Source organism: Ischnura elegans, chromosome 1, assembly GCF_921293095.1.
Source record: "Ischnura elegans chromosome 1, ioIscEleg1.1, whole genome shotgun sequence".
NCBI lineage: Eukaryota > Metazoa > Arthropoda > Insecta > Odonata > Coenagrionidae > Ischnura > Ischnura elegans.
The window spans coordinates 38,077,528-38,101,069 of record NC_060246.1 but is presented as its reverse complement, the minus strand read 5'-3'; the positions used below and the strand labels follow the sequence as shown (position 1 = coordinate 38,101,069).

At 40.5% G+C, this 23,542-nt stretch overlaps 1 protein-coding gene across 1 annotated transcript in view; it reads right to left on the bottom strand.

Moving 5' to 3' along the window:
• The window catches only part of LOC124158946 (uncharacterized protein DDB_G0283357-like), a 183,622-nt gene that overhangs the window by 64,689 nt on the left and 95,391 nt on the right, over positions 1–23,542 (bottom strand). Inside the window, exon 3 of the mRNA XM_046534384.1 lies at positions 16,105–16,159. The gene's annotated coding sequence lies outside the window, so the exon portion shown is untranslated. The remainder of the gene's footprint in view (positions 1–16,104; positions 16,160–23,542) is intronic.

The window sequence follows — 23,542 nt, the reverse complement described above, 5'->3', positions numbered from 1 at the left end:
ATTTCTTCTCGGTATCCATGTATCACGTGGATGACAATTTGCATCCGTCTCAATGTCACGTGTCCTGCCGCCCTCCAACCCTTCCCATTCAATCCCTTCTCCCTCCCTTGGGTATATCGCCAGCAGCATCCCCGCCCAGGGACCTTGCCCCATCCTCCCTCCCTCCCACCCGCACATTCCTCGCCGCTCTCTTGCCGTGCAACCAAATCGTCCTTCCTCCTCAGAAGGAGAGGATCTTCTTCTTGCCTGAGGCGGTGTGTTGTGGGTGAAGGCGAAGCGGGGAATACAGATGGAACAACCGGTTGACCTTTAGAAACGAACGGCGTCACGTCGGGGGAGGGGGAGGGAGGTTGGGGAGGGAGCGTTGGTATTAGATGCTCAGATGAGGGGGAGGATCAATTGGAGATCGTTGTGGGGGAAGGGTAATTTTAGAAAAGAACAGAGAGAATACGAAAAAAAATACAAGCAGGAAACGTCTATGGTTGAGTTGAGTCTATTGAAAACCTACGTCATTCACGCGAAATGATGACGAGGCTGCCGAAAATAAGCGGTTGAAGGACTCACCTCTTCAGTAATTGCTTAATGTCGATGCGATAAAAAGGAAAGCAAATTGTTGGCCATCAAAAACGAATTGTATCCGTGTGCAAAATCATAAATTAACCTTGCTATTTTCCAAATAAGAGACATTAAATGCTCAAATCCGAATTTCATTGGATGAGTGATCTAACGCGAGATGCGAGGATAGAATCTCTTGGAGTTGAATAAAACCTTGTTTGTTCCTTGAGTATATCGTCAGGACATCATATCTATAAAAACATTTCTATGTAGCGGATGAAAAAATTCGGGAAGATATGAAAATGTTATCCTCATTGGGCATATACATTTTACTGAACTTAACTGTTTCGAAGCTAATATTTAGCTTAAATTTTCCAGTTCTTTTCTAATTCTATTCCCTGAAATCACTGTTGAGTATCGACTCTTTTGTATAATCTATGAAATATTCCTATCCGTGAATCTTAGATGGGTACAAAAAAATGTTGGTTATCGGATAAACACTTCCGCCGAGATCCATCAAGCAACAGCAAGCTCAGATGTATTGTGAAAATGGCAGCTCTTTTGAATGGGGGTGCGTCTTGAGTATTTTCTCGGAATAACGGAAAATTGAGGATGAAAGTGGTGACAGAAGTGAGCTCGCAAAGTCGTAAATATACCGCACCTCTCAGCGCATGGACAATCGGATGAGATCATATAGGATTCCTCGTAACGATGGAAGAAGACTTGAATCACCCTTGAGGCGCTCAGTAGGAGTGGCGTTGGAAGGCATTGCAATACTCTTAGGGAATTGTGCTCAATCGCATAATTTCACTTCGGGAAGAGCTGACTGATGTCGCTGAAAAATATTTCCCCCTTTAATGATAAGATGAGCAAATTTCTTATCGGGAAATGGAGACGAAGCGTTCTGGAAGTTGTATCACCGAAATTATTTCTTTCACGGGTGAACAGTTTTAGATAATCAGACGATCTTAGCTTCATGAGACGATTGTATTCTTATGGTATAAGGTAAAGAGAAGTAACTTGAGTTTAAGACTAAGCCATTAAGAAGAGAGACCAAGAGATAAGGAGCAATATAAGGGTGAGGCTATTGGTTACAGAAAGCGCCGTTGTCATGGAAAAAGGAATTAGCATGCAATGACGTAAGAGTGTTTACCAATCACACTAATTCCGCTTTCCAAGAGTAATTATCGAAATAACCTTAATTATGCAGAAATAGTTTGGCCTTATGTCAAATTAACTTTAGCCTCGAACCTAAAGTATACAAATAACAAATAAAATGTAATTCAAAACTAGCAATGTTTTGATTGAGACTGATGATATTCGTTTTTATTTCCACCAATTTCGAACCATTGATCCACCCTAACTTTCTGTTCCTCCATTAGCGGGCTTCGGGAAAATCGTGCATCACGGGGATGTCGCAAATATTTCGTTATCCCCAACAGCAAGAATGCAAGAGACTACGGGATGGGAAGGAGGAGAGCAGGCGCATTACACGAACCTCCAAATAAGGCACAGGGAAAGGGGAACAAGAGAGGGAGGTAGCGACTCGAAAGTCTTTGCACTCAAAACTCGACTCAAAAATTCAGAAATATTATTCCCATGACCCGTCATGATGGCTAAAGAAAATTCTCGACCCCTTTCCGTCAATGTCTTCGCCGATGGTATCTGAGGTAAATCTAAACTAACGCATTAAATTTGAAGTTTAATCGCTATATACACTATATTAAAACTAATTTGCCAAATACAGTGCATTTTTTGGTCTTGATAACATCAAATTATGGGGCTGAACCCTCAAAGTGACTCAGGAAATATGATTAATAACATAGTTGATGATTTTACTATCTGCTTCATCTAAACGAAATTTTACATACAATCGTTTGTAATTCGTGTGAATTACTATTGGACCTGTCATTGAATCTAGCATGGCGTAAGTCATAATTAAATAACTGAAAAAAGTATCCTGCTAGATTAGGTATTAATTGAACCAAATACACGAAGATCATCGTTTAATGCAAGTGATCAGGCCGTGCATGCTGCACGTAGTTTCAGACATCAGGTGGAGAAACCATCCACTTGGACCTTGCCGCAATAGGAAGTGGTAACGTGAGAGATGGAAAACCAATAGATTCCTTCCGTAACTATCCAAAATGGGCTGCTTGGGGACGGAGAAAGTGGAGGAGTAATGGGAGAGAATGGGAGGGTTAGAGGTTTCGCATCTCTTCGTAACTAACCCTTTTGCCATTGAGGGAGCGCGTCGAATGAGCACAAATTCCATCAGCGACTCGGAGACGGGCCGGGAGAAGCTTCATCACCTTCCCTTACGAAACACACCGTCCCATTAGCCTGCGGCAACCACGTCTAACCCGCACCGCGCGCTTAAGCCCGGCGGCACAAACGGTATTCTCCTCAGCACAATCTCCCCTTTCTACTTTCCCATCTCTCCCCATTCCACCTGCATATGCTTCCTTACTCCACGAGGCCGCCGCTAATTTCTCAAGTAACGCACCAGTGGCATTTCCGTAAAATATTGCGGCTATTAGACCCAATGTTTATTTTTACGATTATACCAACAGAATTCGTCAATTTTTAGGTGTAAGGAGACTTCAATTCAGTACTAAAGTGATGCATAATTAACCCATAGATTTTTATTTTTTTAATTAATGTTCTTTTACCCGCTATTTATGTAAACAAAATAATATCTTCCTTTATTTTCGACTTGGCAACTACCGTTACGAGTTTTCAAAATTTAAATAAAAGTAGTTATAATAATACCAAAAATAGAATATAATCGATAATGCGAGTTTTATTCTAAGATTATTTGTGTAGACGATGATTTTTTATGTCCATAATCCTTTCGAAATTTGCGAGCTAGAAATGAAATATGTCAGTCAAATCTCTGAAATATAAGAGTCATATTTTAACTTTCTCTTCATTTTTGAACAGTGAATTTCAAATATTAAAAAAACAGTAAGGAGAGACTCTCGTCGTAGCATTGGTGGACGACTAATTACCACGCACCTCTATATTGTTCATAAATCATGCAGCTATAAATTCTCTGTAAAAATACTTGATAAGACACCTATTTTATGCTATTTTATGATAACATAATAATTTTATGTGGATAATGCGGTAAAAAAGGAAGTGTTTGGACATGAAATGTGGATGAATAAGGAGTAAAATTTGAATTTAAAGCATCGTTTCACGGTATACCGTAATTTCCTCGTCACTCTCACTTCCACAACCTTCCGCTTTTACTTTCTCCACTTCTCCTATCTCCCGCTTACGGGTCCACCCACACCTACCGCCGTCTCCTTCACCTTCGACCCCCTCCTTCCACCCTTCCCATAATGCCCCATCCTCACCCCGGAACAATCTAATCCCGCAACATTACGCATCTTGCGGCTTTCGCTTATTGCGGAGATGGCGTCGGACGGAGGAACGGGAAATTTCAGGAGTGCTGCTACTCGGGGAAGGGGTTGGGGGCGGGGGGGTGAGAGAGGGGATGAGAGCTTAGCGGTGGCGGAGTTAATTAAAGAATTAGGTAAGCGTCAAAAGGAGGCTCGTCTGAATCCGCAGAGAAAATTTGTTACGGGAAGAAAGTAATTGCTTCCGAGGGTTATTATGGGAACTACTATGATGAGAGAGAGAAGAAGGAGTAGGAGCACTTCTAGTCACCTCGCTATCGGGAGATGTCTTAGCACTTGAAGGCTAGTTCGAAGGGGAAAACTCTAATTGGCGTGATGTAAAGCGCTTAACTCCACGTGGTCCTCCTCGACGCAACCTAACTTCGACTCCAAAACCAAGGTAATCTCGTACTCTTATTGAGGAAATGGAGAAGACGACCAATGTGCGAAAATCTGAAGTCTCAGCACGGTGGGAGTGAAGGTGGAATCAGTAAAACAGTATACTTAAGATGAATCACTTGAATCCAACACAAATGTCTATGCAATAAGAAATCAATTTATACCCAGAATACTATGAAGAACTAGGACACAAAAACACAACCGACAAGTGAGGTGAGAAGGTTAATATGAAAGAATTATTTCTAGTTAAGTTGTAGAAAATGCAAGGAAAGAATCAAAGCAGTAAAACTACTATTTCCCATGCATATGTGAAGTTCCATGGGGCTTTTAGATATTTACTATACAGTTCAATGATGGCGAGATAGAATTATGCATGCACAATCTTACAGCTTTGTTATATTTGAGATAATTCTCAAAATCAACTTCAAGAGTTCGTTATTCAACACCTAACGCAAAAAGACCTAACAGAATCGAGTAAACAGTTATGTTGTAATCATATTAATTTCATAACACTTTGGTATATATGGCCGCAAATTTTAAGTCGCCGATTTCATGGACGTTAAAATTCTAGCTATAATTTAGTAAAGTTTAAAGGCGTGGATGAATGAATATTATAAATCTTATTATAGCAATAGAATATTATAGAATGGCGTTATGAATACTTATTTTAGGCGCGCAACAACGGCGTAAATAAAAGAGACTTCGACGTTAATTTTCTGGGGCCTTGTGAATATGCCTTTCTCTCCATGGCATTCCGGAAATCCCTCGACACTTCGCGGCATAATTTAGGTCCCCATCCACAATAACGCAGTTTGATGACGGTGGAGTCACGACATCTTGGTCCACTAGAGAGAGGCAACTAGAGCCGTAAACGATGCGCGCGGATGAGATTTTCGGGAAAAGAGAGGTTCCTTGGAGGCTGGGAGGAGGTTTCAATCGGCGGCCCTGGCGAGAAGCCGCAAGCCATTTAGGCGGAGGCGTCATAGCGTTGATAGCACGCAGCATTCCCGCTTTATTCCTCCTATTTTGTCTTACTTCCTGACGTACGGATAATTAGATGCTTACGTTGCCAGCTTGATATTTTCAGAATGCATGTATTGGACCCTGGTCAAAATTTACGCGTGCCTCAAGTAAAAAAAAGGGATGGACGACATGAAAGCAAAAAGCATATAATGACCAAGAAAGAGCCAGATAATGACCGATATGTGCAAAACTGAGATTTCTGCAAGCAGATGAAACCTTTTTTAGGTCTTGTATTCGAAACTCGTTGTTATTTTCAACAGTGGGTTTCGAATAAGTTCAATAGGCATTGTTGAAATTTGACGTTTCTCTCTCAGAGTGCAATAACCATTATTTTTTATCATTTTTCTCGAAAATTTACCATTGGTTATCACCTGGTTCTGGCAATCATGTTTTTAAATGAACTCGTAGAAAATAATTTGGTGGAATCATCAGATTTGAGATGGCGCAAGACTATGCATTATGCACATTGGAACTCTAAAGTTAAAAAGCCGAGCTTGAACCGGTCATAATTGCGGCGGGAAAATAAACAAAATATGAACGGTCTAGCCGGAGTGATACGCATTAAAAATGAATTTGTGAGCGTCACTTTATTGTGTGTCTGCGATGCGTATGTATTAGATGTTGAGGTAATACGTCGAAACCTAGACCGTGCAGAGGTATTAGATATATGTAGAATTAAAAACTTTGTCACATTTCATTATGTAAAGCCGATTCTACGAAGTCACGCCCGAGACAAGGACAATCAAGTTATTTTTATACGAGTGGTGTGCCACAAAAAAGACAATATGCGACCGTTCAAGTGGGGGAGTGCTGCTTGCTTTTAAGGAATAGAATGGGGAGAAGTGGGTAAGGGTTGTGTGGGAGGGGAGTGGAGGGCCATAGCTCAAAGCTGCAAAGGAATGAGCGAGAGGGCTTTTCCGCCGTCTTCGGTCCGCTTTGGCTCAGAGCGAGGATTCAGGGCGCCGCAGGATTAAGTAAGCTCTTCTCTCTCGCCTTGGGGTGAATTTGCGAGCATATTCGGAAAGACCACTTATTTATTTTGCGCCGCCGACGAATGTTTGAAATTCTTGAGTGCTCTGCTCGTGACGGAATACGAAATATGTTACGTTTTCACAATAAACTCCGAAGTGGCTACGAAGATTATGCGTTTATGTTATTGTTTGAATCGTCTCCAATGAATTTGAAAGTCAAATTTTCCAAAAAAAAAGGCGATTATCACATTACCGAGAACAGAACTTAAGTCACTATCTCAATGCCTTGAAGTCCATAAAAAAATTGTCATTGTTTTGGATTAAATGAAGGGTGAATATTTAAATAAAAGATATTTTTCATAACTTGAAGAATATTTAATATTGATTGAAAACTGAAGAGGGAAGTTACATAGAGTAAGTCCCTCAAATAAATTGAAGACAATCCTAATTCTTCCATTGATGGAAGTGGAAATTTCCTCTCAAAACTAAACAGGGCGAGCTCTTCCAGATATGCACCTTTCTCTTTGTTCATCTCAAGTTCTTTGTGTGCACTCTGCGAGCTATTTCTCATTCTCCTTCCCAAATAATGTGTTTCCCCAAAGTGAAGGAACCCTCCAGCCGAGTCCCGTGTCCCGCCCTTCATCCTTTCACTTTTTTCAACGCATGAGCGCACTACCGAAGTTTAAAATATGCCATTCCGACTAAGTAAGCAGTATCTTAATCAATTAATAATTTCATTTCACTTCAAACGTTTATTGATGAATTGAGCTCTTTCTCCGATGACGAAAAATACTGATTTTTTTGCACTTAATGTCATTTACCTTTGACAACAATTTCTGTTGAAGGCATAACGTGCAATGTAGGAATTTAGAGCCCATGGGTTCAAGTAGTTATTTCAAATGTGAATGTATGACCTTTACAAAGTTAATTTAGGGAATCCTCTTACGTAGAATTATAATTTAAGCACTGATAAAAAGTTGTCTGTCATCCGAAATTAGAACTGGAGGACGGAAAAGGCTTACAAATGCGTTATGCCAAACTGTTTTGCACATATTGGAAGATTTAATGCTATTAAAAACAAAATTTTCAGTCATGTTGAATTAAAACTTTTGGGCTATGTCGCCGCGTCAGATTTTGGGTGGCCCCAACGTTTCCCGATCGATGCTGGTCGCTTTCTCAAGGGAATCTGAAGAGGTGGGATTTAACGAAAAATTTTCAGTGTTGCATTAACCAATTTTTCGCCAAGTGCAGAACTTATATCCTTGAGAAATTAGTTTAGGGTAAGAAAATCAGGAAATTATATCCTCAAACCATTCTTCATGTTTTCCTCCATTGTGTATTGGCTTCTGTTGTTCTCTATACATCAATTTTGATGAGTATTTCCTGCGGTTTTTCTGGTTAGCTGTTGGCTACATTATATGAGTTCTCTTGGATACCGAAGGATGAAATTTTGCTCGCCCGGAATACCTTAAATCATTCTTCACACCGCATCAATAATGATACAATCATTTAAGCTGGATTTACCGAGATCACTATTCACCATGCACAAGACACGATTGAGGAGGGAATAGATGATGATTCAAAATCAGAAGTAGGAAGAGTCACCGGAGCGTTGCCAAAAACAAGTCATTCATGCTACTCAAAGGGCCTTAACCTTCCTCCATATACTGAAAAAAACAGGAAAATTTAGTCTGTTGAATAAAGCGTTTTGTTATACTTGGCATTTGTGTCTGAAAGTAGTATTTGCTTCATTTTGGGCCTAGATATTCAATGGGGACAAAATAAATAATACTACAGGATCGTCTTGATGGATTCGGAGGATGTAGTCAAGGCAGAGGGTCATGGGGAGCTGGGAGTTAGGGGTAAGGAAGAGGGGGAGGGTTGGGGAAGGAGGAGAGGGGCGGGTGTCCCACAGGGTTCGTCTCTCTGTCCCTCTCATTTATTTCTCATGTGAGATGGCGAAGTACGGTCGAGGAAAAGGCAGAGGTCAAAGCGTAGAGGGTGAAGGGAGTACAGGGGTTGGGGCACAGTGTCGTCCTGAAGGGCCGTAAAGGGACAAGGCGAGCCGGGAGGCCGGCTGAAAGGTGGGACTGTGTTTTTAGGGGTTTGGTGTTGCGTTGGGGAAGTGCGGGTGTGGATGGGGAGGGGGGTGGGAGTGGAGAGACCCCAAGGACAGGTTGGCCACATCTGCGCGGAAAAGAAGAACACATTGCTCTCGTCGGCCCTGGTCCACGATCACGAAGTCAGTGGGCCGGAGAGGAGGTGGGTGGGGAGGGGTGGGGCGAGCGATTAGGTGGGGGAAGGAGCGAGAGTTTGGAAGGAGAAGTTGGGAGATGTTAAAGAGGGAGAGAGTTAAGGTGTAATAGGAAGAACGTGAGTTTGGGAACGGCGTGGGAACGCTTAACTACACTCGCTTTCATTGAGTTGCAGAGGTGTATGTGCAGGCAGTGGGCAGAGAGAAGTCATAAGGCTCATTAAATATGGCTCGATGCGACCCCGTGGTAGTGGGAAAAATTGGCGGCATTCAGTTGAAACAGTCGGTCCCGTACGGTGTAATTACGAGCCTTGAGGCAAATAATATTTACGGGCCACGTGCTTCCTTAACCTCAGTCAACCCCACACGGATTTTGGTCCAAAAAAAACTGTAATATACTTTTATTCTCGAATTAAAAATTCAAGAACTAACACGAGATTCATTCTAACTTTTGGGAATGAGAGTGTAATCACGAAAACATTGCATTAAAGCAAAAAGAAAATACAATTAACAAAGGCTGCGGGTCCGAGGCAGGTTTGAACAGACCTCGGGTCCCCTAGGAAATATTTTCTATTTCCCTCGGGCACAGGTTACCTTGGAGCTTAAATGGCCAAAATTTATGAGGATAAGTGGAAAAGTGAACACATAAGATTCTGAAAAAAATGCATAAAAAGTAATGAAAACTTGACTATTTGAGGGGGGGTTACTTTCGCTACTTAAACGTCTGTAGTACTGATATATAAAAAGCAATGGGAAACTACCGCATTAACATCCCGAGGAGTTGCAACTACTCCACTCATTTTTATATTGTGACATGATGGAAATATCTCAGGTAATATATTTCCGTGGTAAATTAGTCCCCCATTTGGATCTTTGGCCGGAATACTCGAGAATGTGCATCTATGAATACATGGAGGTCTATACTGTTTCGTATCTGCGGTAGGCTAGAGAATTTGAAGGTGGAGATGCGAAGAATGAACCTCGACGAATTAAGAACCGACAATACGAAATGTACTCAAACAGGAGACTCTTGGAGCCACAGAATGATACAAACAGAATCGCTAAAGGGGTTACTCTACTGTGGTAGTACTGGAGTAGGTATAATGCCCGTGAAAAAGCGCCGGGATGCGTGTGAAAAGCTACCCGTAGTTAGGATGAAAGGATAATAATGGTGAAGATAGATATACCTCAAATAAAATATATGGAACAAGGAAAGAAGGATGATAAAGAGAAGACATGCTTATATGCGAAAAGATTTGCTGATTAGAGAATTCGATGCAGTGCTACCTCAAACCACTCTTAGGATTGTTGACCAATCACGATGAAAAAACAAAAATGCCTAATAAAAACAACCAATTGGTCAATTCAATTGAAAAGGACAGTTAGCAGACTGACTTGAATCCTGTGTGACATTTGTGCTGATAAATGCAGGGAAGAATAGCAAAAACAAAGTAAATGGAAACAACACGCAATAAAGATATAGGCCTAAGGGAATATTCCAGGGAGAAAATGAGGGCAGATAAAGAGACGCATCGAATTGAAGCAAGTGGGGGAAAATAGAGACTCGAAGCTTTGGAGAGGGCAGAGGAATAGGGTCCTCGATTCGGGTTAATAATGAGGGGAGAAGCCGCTTGACAGGGGAGCAGGTAGGACGAGATAAGGGGAGGGAATCTACGGAAGGAAAACAGGAGGAGTGGATGTGCGAATACGAGGAACAAAAGATCGAAGAGCAAAGCGAAAGAGGAGTTGGGGAAGAGCGCGCAAGGGTTAGGTTGGTGGAGGAGGGAATCAGAGGGAGAGGGAAATTTGTTGCATTGGAGGAGGATAGGAATCGTTTGCTTCGGGGAAAAGAATGGGGCAGTGGGACCATCAAGGTGGAAAAAGAACAATCTACCTCTGAAAATAGAAAAAAGGAGAGAACCTTCCCCTTTTTTTATTTTCGTATTTTTTTCAATCCTCTCCCCTTCTCCCCCTAAAGCTGCAGGCCTTAAATATTTAAAGGCGGTTCGTTCATGGGAATAAAAAAAGAAAGCCCTTTCCCTGGCGTTAAAGTGGAAAAACTCAATCCTTAACAGACTTTTCCTCCTAAAACTGAGGAAGGTTCTCCCAAACCTTTTGCTTTTTTATTTGTTTTCCTTATTTTTTCTCTTTATCCCCCTCCCCACTCTCTTTGTAAAAAAATAAGACGTTAAATGTAAGGTACGAGGGAATGAAAAGTTTCGCTTTAATTGTTTCGGGGAAACTCGATTCGTGAGCAACACGGCGATTTAATGCCTCGGGAACTTTCAAGCGGCATTGATTGTGTTTTCCTTGGCGTGCGGGTGGAGGGTTCGGCGTTGTTGGGGTGCTCAACTGTTGGCTGCAGACCCTTCTTGGAAGAGAGCGAAGGGGATGGAAAGGAGCCACTTGAATTACGGCCAGTTCATCGCGAGTTCTCGAGAAAAAAAAGTAAATTGAAAAAAGCAGCTATGCCAACTTGATTCATCACTGACATTCTTTTGCCGAAATCGGAGATAATGTGAAGATTAAATTTCTCTCAGAAATGAGAATTGATGAGTTAAAACTGAAAATTTGCATGCGTTCTCCGAAAAGAGATTGTTTCTGCTCCTCCCATCGAATGGTAAACACTAAAATTTGGAGCCAAAAATCACTGGATGAAACACTGAAATGATTCGTAGCCAATGATTGATTCGTAATTGAATGAACTTCAAACACATAATAAATAAGCCATTGATTTCACTGGCAAATACATTAGCTAATGAAAATATATATCCATCAAATTTATTAAAAGTGGTGTGCCATGATAATATATTAACAAAAAATGTAATATCCACTCTTTAATATACAACTCCACTACCGACCATGGTTTCGATACTCTACGTCTTTTCAAAGGTGTCGAAACCTTTGAAAAGACGTAGAGTTTCGAAACCATGGTAGGTATTGGAGTTATATATTTAAGGGTGGAAATTACGATTTTTTGTTAATATTTTATCATTGATATATCGCATTTCCACCACGTGAAGCCTGTTACGATTTCATTCGATCAAAAGTGGTAAAAAGGTAAAAAAATTAGCTGAGACAGCTTCATATTCTCACACTGAGTTTTCTTCGGAAGATTATCCAAGCCTTGTAAAGCTATAAACCTACTGTTGCATAAATGTGATTTTTCTTCCACTTTATTAAACCAGTGCAAATTACATGCGGCCCTAAAAATCTGAAAAACACTCCGATCTCATTTCCCCGAATTAATTACGTTAAGTGATGAGGGGCGGTCGGCAAGTATTCAAACGCGCCAGGGAATCCACCGAATAAAAAGGTCTTTTATCGCCCGAGAGGAACAGTACATAAAAAGAAAAACACATAAAAACCTCATTTAACGGTCTTCGATTCTGTTGGCAGGAGTGCATAACGCATTCCCTTCGTGGAAAAGTTTCTACCGACGAGGAGGCTTCCACGTTGTCGGAAAGTCCTCGCCACACTCCCGCGAGGCTCACGCAGGATGCACACCGGAGTGAAAAGGGGCGCGGAAGGGGAACTCTCTCTTTCAATGGGATTACGGTAACGGCCCCATCTGTCACTTGGAGCGGATCACTTGGTCCCGTTTAAGCCGATCAAAGGGATCCATCTCTTTCTCTTGCTCAACGCGTTGCCTCATCACGGCATTTTCTATTAACGCGGGGCTCTCCGTTGTTCTTCTTCGCGAGAGTCACGAAGTTCACGTCTCACGAATCCCTCCTATCCCCAAACGATTAACTGGAGTTAGGGGTGGAGGGAATGAGGAGACATCCCATGTGACCATGGTTGACTGAGTGGATCCGAAGGGGTTGCATCAAAGATGGCCACCACCTTCATTTGGCTAGCTATAGGAATATCGCAGTTGCTTGGGTGCAGAATGTGTTCAACCCATCGCCGATACTCTCCATAACCGTAATGAGATAAAAAAAATCGCTAGCAGCACATGACATAGAAAAACATGCATTCTGTCATGCACACAGGTTCAAAGATAAGTGCACTAAAATGGCATTTGCCATCAAATGTTTTTGAAACCAAATTTTAAAATCTATAATGCTTCGTCGCGCCATTCAGTTGTCAGTAAATAGTACAGAATACCTTGCTACCGTATAGAAAATCTTGTCAAACTTTAAATTGATGTTTAGAGCATGCTAGCCTACAAGTAATTCTACGTTTCTGATAGCGGGAGATAAAAGAAAAAAAATAAATTGGTAAACTGTAAATTTAATTAAGTTTGATTGAAACTCATGCTGATTAAACTTAAATAAATTTATCACAATTATTATGCGGCAAGCAATATCAAGTCATAAGTAATAATTTTTTAAACGAATCATACGAAAATGTGGAACATAGTAAGTATTCTAAAATCGTGTATTAACGGCGGAACCTTTGTAACCTATTGGAGCATGTTTTAACTCCTGCCTTTACATTCAGAAATCACACTTTATCACTTATTATGAGTTTAATCAATTTTTGAAAAAATAAAAAAAGAACTTTTTTCTATCAGAAAGGCATTATATTACAGTCAGAGAAAAAGTTTTCTGCTCTAAAATTCATACATTTGAGTCAGGCGGATCAAAGTCAGGGAGCAATCATGGGCAAGGTAACAGTTAAAAAGATATCCATCGCAGACGACCTCGGCTGTCAGCGTACATCCCGTGATTAGACCAGTTAACGCATACAAGGATACAGGAAGGGGAGAGGGTATGAGACTGAGAGGTGGTGACCTTTGACCCGCGCTAGAGGGGAAGCAGGATAACGAATTATCCCGCTGAATCCAGAGAGAATGAGAGGCTGATGATGCAGGGAAAAATGTAGGTGCGGGATCCAAGTTGCGAGGATGAGCACCTGTTTGGTCACGTTCCATTGCGAAGAAGACACGGCAGAGGGCGCTTGGAGGACACCCGCGATATGCCACCCTCCTCCCCCAACCAATGAAACCATTTCCCTTTCACTTGAGCTCATCTTCCTCCACGTCCACTCCCGACCTACCAAGGTCGCAGTGCTCGAGGCGTTACTCCTTGTATACCTACCCATAAAAACCGCAGGCTGACTGAAGAAGCGACGGAGAGGAGAGAAAAAGACATCTTCTTCCAAAACCTTTTTATTGGTCTTTTATTCATTTTTTCTCTCGCGTTCGACCATGACATTTAACGGATAAAAAAAAGGAGCCACGGCTCTCTTTTTCTTCAATCGCCGCTGGCGGAAGTGGTGGTCCGAGACGGGTGACAAAACGGTCGGGGGTGCTCGGTGGACCGAGCGAATTATGGAGGAGAAAAAAACAAGCAAACAGCTGCAGGTACGACTCACCGCTCCTCTCCTTTACTCATCCGTGGCGGGAATGAACGCGGGGTTTTATTTATAAACCGTGCACTCAGAAGGGACAACGTCATCGCTCGGCCCGTGTCCATTGGAAAGGGGAGGGGGGAAAGAATAGGAGGGGATAATCGATAATAGCAGTCGACCTTCTGAGCTGTTCCGTTCGTATTTGTTTCACTTTATGCCGTCTCTGTATTCTAGGTGAAAGGAGAATCACCGTTGAATTCACTGGATGGAAACGATAATACAATATTAATAGCATCATATCATCTTTGCGTCATCTCATATTTGCATATCATGATGAGTGGCCTAATATATGAATACTTTTGTGATGGTAACATAAATCTGTTAGTTTTTAATTATATATCTATTGAAGCTGCCAATTGCTCTCTATTCTAGGGCTGAAAGGCCCTATTAGAGAATCTCCGTTTGATGTACCGAATATCTTGAATTTTTTGGGCGAAAATGCGAAAGCATAGAGTAAATTAAGCGTTTTACTAGACTTTATATTAATACACCGTACTAATTAAGCGAAAGCAAGATACTACCTAGAATCAACACAAGCTCGCTGTCCTGAATAGGTTAATCAATATTTTCATACAGTTTGGCGAGGACATTCATTGATGGGTCTTTGCTTTAAACTAAAAAGACACCAAATTCTATCTCGAGAGCAATATTTGATGCTGTTTATGCGGCTCAAATTGGTCGCCAAATAATTTTTCTTTGTTAAATTGTTATGATTAATTAATGAATTGTTAATTTATTAACAGCGACTATTAGAGATACGAATACTTCGTTGTTCCCAATGGTGAATATTTACTTAAACTGTACCGGGTGTAATTTTCGGCAGGATTTAAGCAACTTGTAGCCAATTAGCAAGTTAATTAGTTTATTTTGCTATCGCGGGAGGTTCCTGTATTTTCATATTATTTTACTTTTCTGTGTTAAGTTACCGAAACTTAATTCACTTCGTTTACTTAGCTTAAGTAGGAAGCGTCGCCTGGTGGCACTTTGATTCTCCGGGGTCAGTTTTATTTATACCCCTTATGCCGAAAATTATTTTGGCCATACCCAGAACTGAGGACCACCTACGGTAATATAACTTAATTTTGACAAATATTTCTCGGGTTTGCATCCAGGTTAAAGCTTTTTATGAAAGCCGACGTTTCGGAAGACAACTTGTCTTCCATCCTCAATGCTGTGTTACTCTTTCGAAGTTCAATTTCACACTGAACTGGATCGACCGTTTACCGAGGACAACAATACGGCTCAGGTGTCGTCCGATTGGCTATAGGTCTTTTGAAATTCTTCACGTTTAACCCTTATGTTTTTCATACAGCTGATATGTAATACCATGTTGTACCTGTAATCAGCTGTATGAAAAACATAAGGGTTAAACGTGAAGAATTTCAAAAGACCTACAGCCAATCGGACGACACCTGAGCCGTATTGTTGTCCTCGGTAAACGGTCGATCCAGTTCAGTGTGAAATTGAACTTCGATAAAGTAACACAGCCTTGAGGATGGAAGACAAGTCGTCTTCCGAAACGTCGGCTTACATAAAAGCTTTAACCTGGATGCAAACCCGAGAAATATTTGTCAGAAGTATTCACCAGGAAAAACTTAAATCGTTTATTAACTTAATTTTTATTGGTGCAAACACATTTCCCAGAATTAGGGCTATCAAACTCAAATATTGTGCGTTATTGCGTTCGAGCGATGGAAGTTTTTTTTTATCCGGACACGTTGAAATTTAATTGAATACAAATTAGTTACATTGGATCGCTTTACGTGTTTTCATCATCTGAGAGGAGATGAGACGTAATTACAGAGTTCTTGTGAAAGTGCATGCAATATAAATGAGACTAGGTAGCCACGGAAGGCGCTCGTCAAGGAAATAATTATGTACGGGCCGACCCGGATCCAGCGAATGGATTTCAGGACTTATTATTTTCCGCGGATTCCCACGGATTTAACGGGAGGGTCAGGGATCTTCATGCAATTTAGATTAATCTCACTGAAGCCTTCAAAGTTTTAAACACCGTGTTGACGTTGCTTTCATGTTATTAAATGAGCTTGACCTTTCATAATTGGGTTAATAAATAAATTTTAGCTTATGGGAAACTTCATTGGCTAATAATGATTAACAACGTCAATGGTGTACCTACCTTCTGTTCTGCAGTATAGGTGACCGGATGTGGTACCCGTGCACTTCAAATGGACCTGCAAGAAAAGAAATATATGAGTATTCACAATGAAAGACATAAAACCCTCATGTTGACATTCTAGTGGATCTTTATTATTCTGGCTAGAAAATATAATTTTTTAATAATTGCAATAATTTATCATCATGTGCTATAGTGGCTGTGCCCACAACACCGATATTTTCCTCTATAGAACCACCATTTCAAAATACTTCTTTTGAAAGCATATTATTTTTATTTGTCATATCATTTATCATATCGATGCATACTTTTCGGTCTCCTAAAGTGCGCATGATTGATTATGTCGATAATAACATATCGCACTATAAAACTGACGAACTCAAAATTTACAATTTTATATCGTGACGGTCAAACATTCCCCAAAATAGTCTTCAACATGAGTAGTATATGCGATAGTATGAACCATACTCAGTTGTTATTATTCTAAGCATCATCATGTTAAGAAATAGAGCTCTTTACGATCCTCAATTACACGCCGTGGACTCATAGGCTGATTCATAAATACCTATATACATTTTGAACCAGCTGGCCCTTCTATTGAAGAAAGATTTTGTCTTTAGCGGAAGAAATTGCCGCAGGTTTGCCTGGGTAGACTACTTTCATCAAACGAGGGTCGTGTCTGACGCGCGCAAAACCAGTTCCGCGACGAGTTGGAGGAAGATCATCGATTAAGAAAGTTATTGAACACTTTTGATTTGGTATTGTTTTCAGAGGATGAGGGCCCGGCAGTCGTGGAGATGGCTAATTGAGGCATTCAGTCGCAATAGGAAGGAGCGGATCGAGTCGAGAAACGCTCGTGATGAGGGCAAATTGAAAATCTCTGCACTGAAATGTGCAATCACACATGCCTGATTGAGCAAGAAGGAATCAAATCAACCAATCACGCGTGGGTATCCGACCGCCATCGCGTGGGTTTCTGTCGTCTACGGTTGAAGGATACGTTTCTATTTTGACTTCGTTATTTAAATTTTTCATTTAAATTAAACGAATTTAAAATTTAATATTCCAGATTTTAATGGTACAAAAATTATCGTATGTACCGCTCTAGCAAAAAAATAATAGTACGGAACAACTAAATGTAAGTCTAAATGAATTATCATTAATTTTCAAATGGAAACTAAATTATCACTAATTTAATAATCAGAAAAAATATTATTGTCAGCTAAAATACTTCAAATTACTTGCATTCTTGAAATAAGAGGTCATAAATATTGAAACCATTCATTGCCTCGACAGTAACTGGTATAGTCAAATTGATTCATGTGGTGATGATTATCATGTCAAGTAAAAATACTAAAAGCAGTAAGCTCGGCGTTACGGCTCTTCTTTAAGACATTTAACCGCTTTTTTTATTTCTTCCAAGCCTTTTTAATTTCTCTCGCTCATTTCAGCGATTGGTGACATATCATATACCTTCATTTGGGCTCTCAAATTATAATTAAGTTGTTTCCATGCGATATGAAGTCCACTTCGTCATTTATTTTCATATTAAAAGGGAAGCAAATTATAATAATTTATACTTCAGTAGGTTCAAATGCTTTCTGAAATGAAATGGACATCAATGGGAATGCCATCCTCAAACGCTGCGAAAATGAAAGGGTACTCTACCACGTCTCACGAAAAGTAATAGTCTGCTTCTTACGTAAAAAATATGCCTCCAAGACTTGGAAATTCATATAGTCCCGTATTCAAAAACTTTTAGAAGGCAACTTCCGCTTCGGGATACATCCTCTCATTCTTTTTTTTCCAAAGAATTTCCCTAATTGCGTAGAATCTGCGATGCCTTTGTAATCCCGCTCTTTGACCAGCAGGTATTCCTTTGTGTCCATTATTCTTCAATGCATTGAACTTTTAGTGTGCTCGTTAATTATGTATGCCATAAAAAGCGGTCAGAATCTGCGATTTCACTCGCAAGACGACCATCACCTTTCGGCAACCTTGGCCAGCAGGATGTTGTGAGCCGGAGGCCAAATACATTTAGATTGATGTAATATGGCATGAGTGGAATCTTTTAAAATGGGACTTTGATGTCTGGAAAATTTTATTGCACGAAACAAATTATTTTTTGCATCCAAATTCAAAAATAAAAATAATACAGCTTTAAAGGACAAGGAAAATGGAGTTAAAATTTAGCTAGCAACGATTTTCGGTTATTGGAAGGATGAAGGAACCTCAATATATGTACAGTATTATCGATAATTTATAATGTGAGCGATGACAGCTATTAAATTATTGAATTATTGTACGCGATTTCATTTCAACACTTCTGTATTGACGCATTAGAATTAATAATTTTCCATATCACTGCCCTTTTGTATGCCTTAGTATTAAATTTTAGGTTTATAATATTTGATTCATTAGGAATAATTGATGAGAATACATACCTGATTCAAGTGGAAAATACATTTCAATTTATTTTATAATATTTGGAATGTATGGAATCTACAGCATTTTTAAATTGCATTACCAGGTGAAATTTTTCAATCATTGCCTAGTCATATTGGTAAATGTATCTAAATTGAATTTGTGATACACGCAACAACGTAGTGAATAATTTTTCTGGTAACGGTTATAAAGAGGTTTCATTTTAATCAGTGAGTAATTTTGTGTTTACTTGGTTGTCAATATTTTTAAAATATTATCTAGTTAAGGTGTATCTCATAAATCGATGATTATAGACATAGAAGAGGTGGTATCCTAAATTTTCCATTGAATTGTAATTCAATGTATCACCATTGCTAGGAAATTTTAATAGAAAATGTGACAAAACCCACTTACATCATGCAGAGCCTGTTTCAAGGAAGACTTAGAAAATGAAATATGAAGAGCTTTATTATTTTACTTTGAGATTAGGGTAGGAAAATGAAAACACCCAAAGGCTCATCATAAGTGACAATTTACTACTCATTTCCAAATAATATTCCTGAAGAAAGTTTCAGGAATGATCCAGCAGAATTCCAGAAGCCACACCCGGATTCAATATTGAAGTAAAAACTAGTTTTTAAAAATTTTATGACTCGCAACATAATGGGCAGCTCTAAATACGTGATTTACGACGATTCTCTAAATATGGTGTAGTCAGGTGGGGGACAGAACTATTTCTAACCTCTTGGACGCTTAGCCATAGAAATTTTCTGTATACTGAATAATCTCGCAGTCATCGCATGTCTTTCCGTGGCTACCCGTTAATGAATCTGAATAAAATAAGTTATCAGCAGATTTTATATTTTTTAGGTCATTTTCCGGGTTTTGGGAAAGCAGCGGAGCACTAACTGTCAGATTTGGCTTCCTTTTCTCGCAAGAGAAAATGAGAGATATTTACACCAAACCTTCCCATTCCACTCACAAGTAAAACCTCTCTCTTATAAAATTCTCATTCGGGGAAGATTCAAATCCCAAGACATTGTAATGACGGCAGAGCAGAGGGATGTAGCAATCCCGGAACGAAATAGCATGGAGAAACGGAGAGATTACTAAGTGGCATCTCTCGGAATATATCCTGTCTTCCCTCTTCCTTGTCCGTTTCCTCTTCTCGAGAGGTAAACAAGTACTTTCCCGCAAATTCCATCCTTATACATCCCAACTCCTTCTCCTGCGGACGTTTGCCATCCTTTTTGGCTCCGCAATAATTCCCTTACCTTATCCCCTTATGTCCTCATTCAAAAACCTACACCTCCACCCTCAGGGCTTTCTCTCTCGGCTTCCTCCAATTCGGGACCCTCTTTGCTAATCCCTCACCGCGAACGTGGTACAAAAAATCGGAGCAGGAGGGAGGGATGGAGACGCGAATGAAAACCCAGATTTTGCCCCGTTGGGAGCAGAAGCAGCAACCACTGAGCAAAGCCTCCACACCCACCTCCTATGCGACGCCTTATTTCATCTGGGAAGCGCCGGAAGGGGTCCTCTCGCAATGAATTTTTGAGGAAATCCAATTGAGGGTAGCTACTTCACACTACCACCCTCCCTATCTCCCACCGGCATTGCATCGTGATAGCTCCTTGGCTCCTCTCGTACTATTACTTCGCTTTAAAGCTGGATTTAACGTGGCAATTTTCATTGTGCAAGTGACTATGGCAAGGACTTGGGGAAAAAAAGTTTTGTTGGCGAAGCATTTTTTTCGGAAGTCCAATTCCGCCAGTGTGTCTCAGAAAAAAAATCCGCAATTATCGTCTAGAATCACTTAAGTTAGCAGTGAAATTGCCTGTGTAAATCCAGCTTGAAAATCTCATTCGATTGATGGAACATGTCAGGTTTTGTCAAAGCCGTGAGTTTTCAGAGTTTATGCAATTTTTATTTTTATTGCATGTATTCAAGTCTTTGCAACCATCGTGATTTGAAATGGTAAAAATATTAAGTAACTTCTAATTTTGTAAGATTTCGGTGCAAAGAATTGTACTTTTCATTAATGGATGTTCCCTACTGCTTCTCTGCTGCAATAAGATTTGAGTTCTACATCGTCATACATTAAATATGTGATTGATTTCCACCAATTGAAACCATTAGAATATAGTTCAATTAGAAAGCTCCGCATTCGATATGAGATTTTTATCAAGTTTCAATTATTTAGATTTACGGATAAAAAGATACAACACCATATATACAACCGTGATATTTAGTAACAATTCTCTTAAGACTAGCATTTCTAACATTTATGAGACGCCTTATTTCAGCTAGGAAGCGCCAAAATGTCTGCTCGTAATAAATTGTCAAGGAGATCCACTTGGGGCAACTACGTCAGACTATTGCTCTCGGTACGGGTGATATTCGCTAGCTAGTTGCGAGGCCTTGACAACTTAATGTCCTCTTTAAAGTTACTGCACTTGGAGTTGACCTTAAAAGAATACGACAAGCCATTAACCGGACCATTTAGACGCACCAAAAGATGTTGCTCACTGTTATTTCGGTCAATGTTTACATGGTTACCATGATTCTTTGAAAAAAAAACACCTCTTAATTGCATGCATTTATATCTTTAAATTTTAAACTAAAAGCATACGTTAGCTATCATTCGGTTCATGGCTTAATGCTAAGTATTCAAGAAACATAGCAATATATGAAACTTCGAAATTAAAAGGAAATTTTGCTTAATTGCCCACTAACGAGAGAAGAATCCTGCTCCGCATTTGAATAAATTAATTTTAATGATTTTGATGAAAACTCTTTGGTCCAAAGCTGTTTTAATTCCATTTTTATTTTTAATGAGATGGGAGAAGTGCTTTTTTTCCTTTGATTTCTTCCTATGAAATCCACAATAATTGAAATACCGTACTTATTATCTAAATTAATCACGAATGCAGTATCTTATGTGCATGTGCCATATTTTCTGCAATAACGACCTTAATAAGCCATTCGTCGTATAAGCCATTTTTAATTGTTTTTGAAGTATAAAAAATATCTAATGAATGCAGCTAACTCCGAAAATGCTGAAAAACATTCATTTGATATTAAGAGAAAGACGAAAGTCAACTTTATGTCCCTTTATTTCACAATCCCACAATTTCAATTTCGCTTATTTTCCGGGCAAGAACCACCTGCAGCGTGGCTTCTTCTTAAAATATGTGTCGTTCTTGCTTCTCTTTCTGAGGTGTAGTTTTCCTGTGTTCCACCATCGTAATGCCCGCACGATACGCTACCACCTATCCCAGGAATTTTCTTCAGCCTCCTCCCTTTGTCTGCCATCAAAACCCCTGCCCACCTCTTCTGTCAACCCTGCAACCACAACTAAACTGCCGAGATTCCCAGGAGTCAGTGCGCTGAGCGTTCTCTATTCTGCTCGAGACCCCCCGTGGCGCATTCTCCTAGTGAACCTACTGAGGCCTTTTCCCACGCCTCAAACCTCCCTAGAATGAATTTCTATATTGTCATCAAATTATCCTTCTGACCTCAAGTACATAGTTCGTTGACTCCCACAATACGGCGTATCGCTCTAGAGAGCCAAGTTGCTGCGGTATAGATGCTTTTACAGAAGTCTCCGGTTCGCGTCCCATTACTATTTGGTATGGAACATTGATCGTGCGTAAATTGAATATGTTTATTTGTGTGAGTGATTTTGTGCACTTTTTCATCCATAAGGTGCACGAAAACTGATTGGTAGCTAATATACTGTAATAGTGTCAACAATATTTTCTCTACATTTCAGTTTCTATCGAGCACATAAAGCACAGTTCTCCGTCCGTCAAATGGGACGCAACATTTTGGTATTCTCCTAAAGAATAATGCGTGTTTCCTTTTGATTATACAACATTCGTATAGTATCAATTTAAATATAAGCGTACTCAAGCCCTGAAGAAACTAATACAATTTTTGTAAAATGCTGGCTGATGGTGTCTTGCGAATGTAATTTATGGCTGATGCCTTGTGGGAGTGTGGTCCAGACTTCCTCTCAAAATGTGTAGGAAATATATTGTCAGGTATACCCTTCCATTTAAATTTTTCCTGAAATGCATTCACCCCTCAGGGTAAACTCAACCTCAACCCCCTCCCGAAACAATTTTATGGCTACGGCCTTATTTTAGGGTGAAAACATCCCCACATTCTTTTCTTGCCGTACAAGCCCGCCATTATTGACTCAAATGACTCCCGTTGTTAATCGCGTAACTAAATAACCCAAACCACCCCAATTCGATCCCTTACTCCCACCCCTTCCCGGTCTCCCGTTGTCTTAAGACCTCTCAATCCCCGCTGTGCCTTGTGAAACCGCCGGAGACCTCCACACGCGCGCCCGAACCCCAACCCCCACCTAACGACTCCCCGGAATTACCGCTCGCCCCCGACTCTCTTCCCCGCAATATTGCATGTGCTCCCCCGCCACCTTCCCTCCCACCCGCCCCCTCATTCTCCAGATGACGTTGGCGACATGATTGCAAGCCGTTAATCCCAATGTTGCAAATTCTCCGTTGCTCCAACCCTAATTTTCCGTCCCTCCACGTTGGCGTTCCCTCCGCGGCCGTGAATTACCGTTATCGCGTAATGGCTATATGTAAATTTGCGCAGTCTCTCTCTCTCTCTAGGACAACATGTTTCCTCTTTCGATTCGTTCCCGGAGAATCTTCTCGGAGCGCCTCCTAACGTTCGTTTTCTCGACGCGTCTGCGAAGCCCTCTTGATTTATTGAATGTTGAATTCGCTAATGGCGTGCAACCAGCTCTCTCCGTTCTTCTCCGCCTCGTACATACTTCACCGTGCAGTCTCGAAGGTTTTCCCCCTCCCATCCGCTGGCTCTCCTGGGGTATTATCACGGGGAACGCAAGCGGACCGTTTTCCTCTGACGTAAAAAGGGTCGAGTCGATGGCGCATTATTTCAACGGGAATCACTTCTCGTTGCTCCGAGCAGTGCAAAAGCTTTCGCGGTTGAATATCCAGGTGAACACGACTCTTGGGTG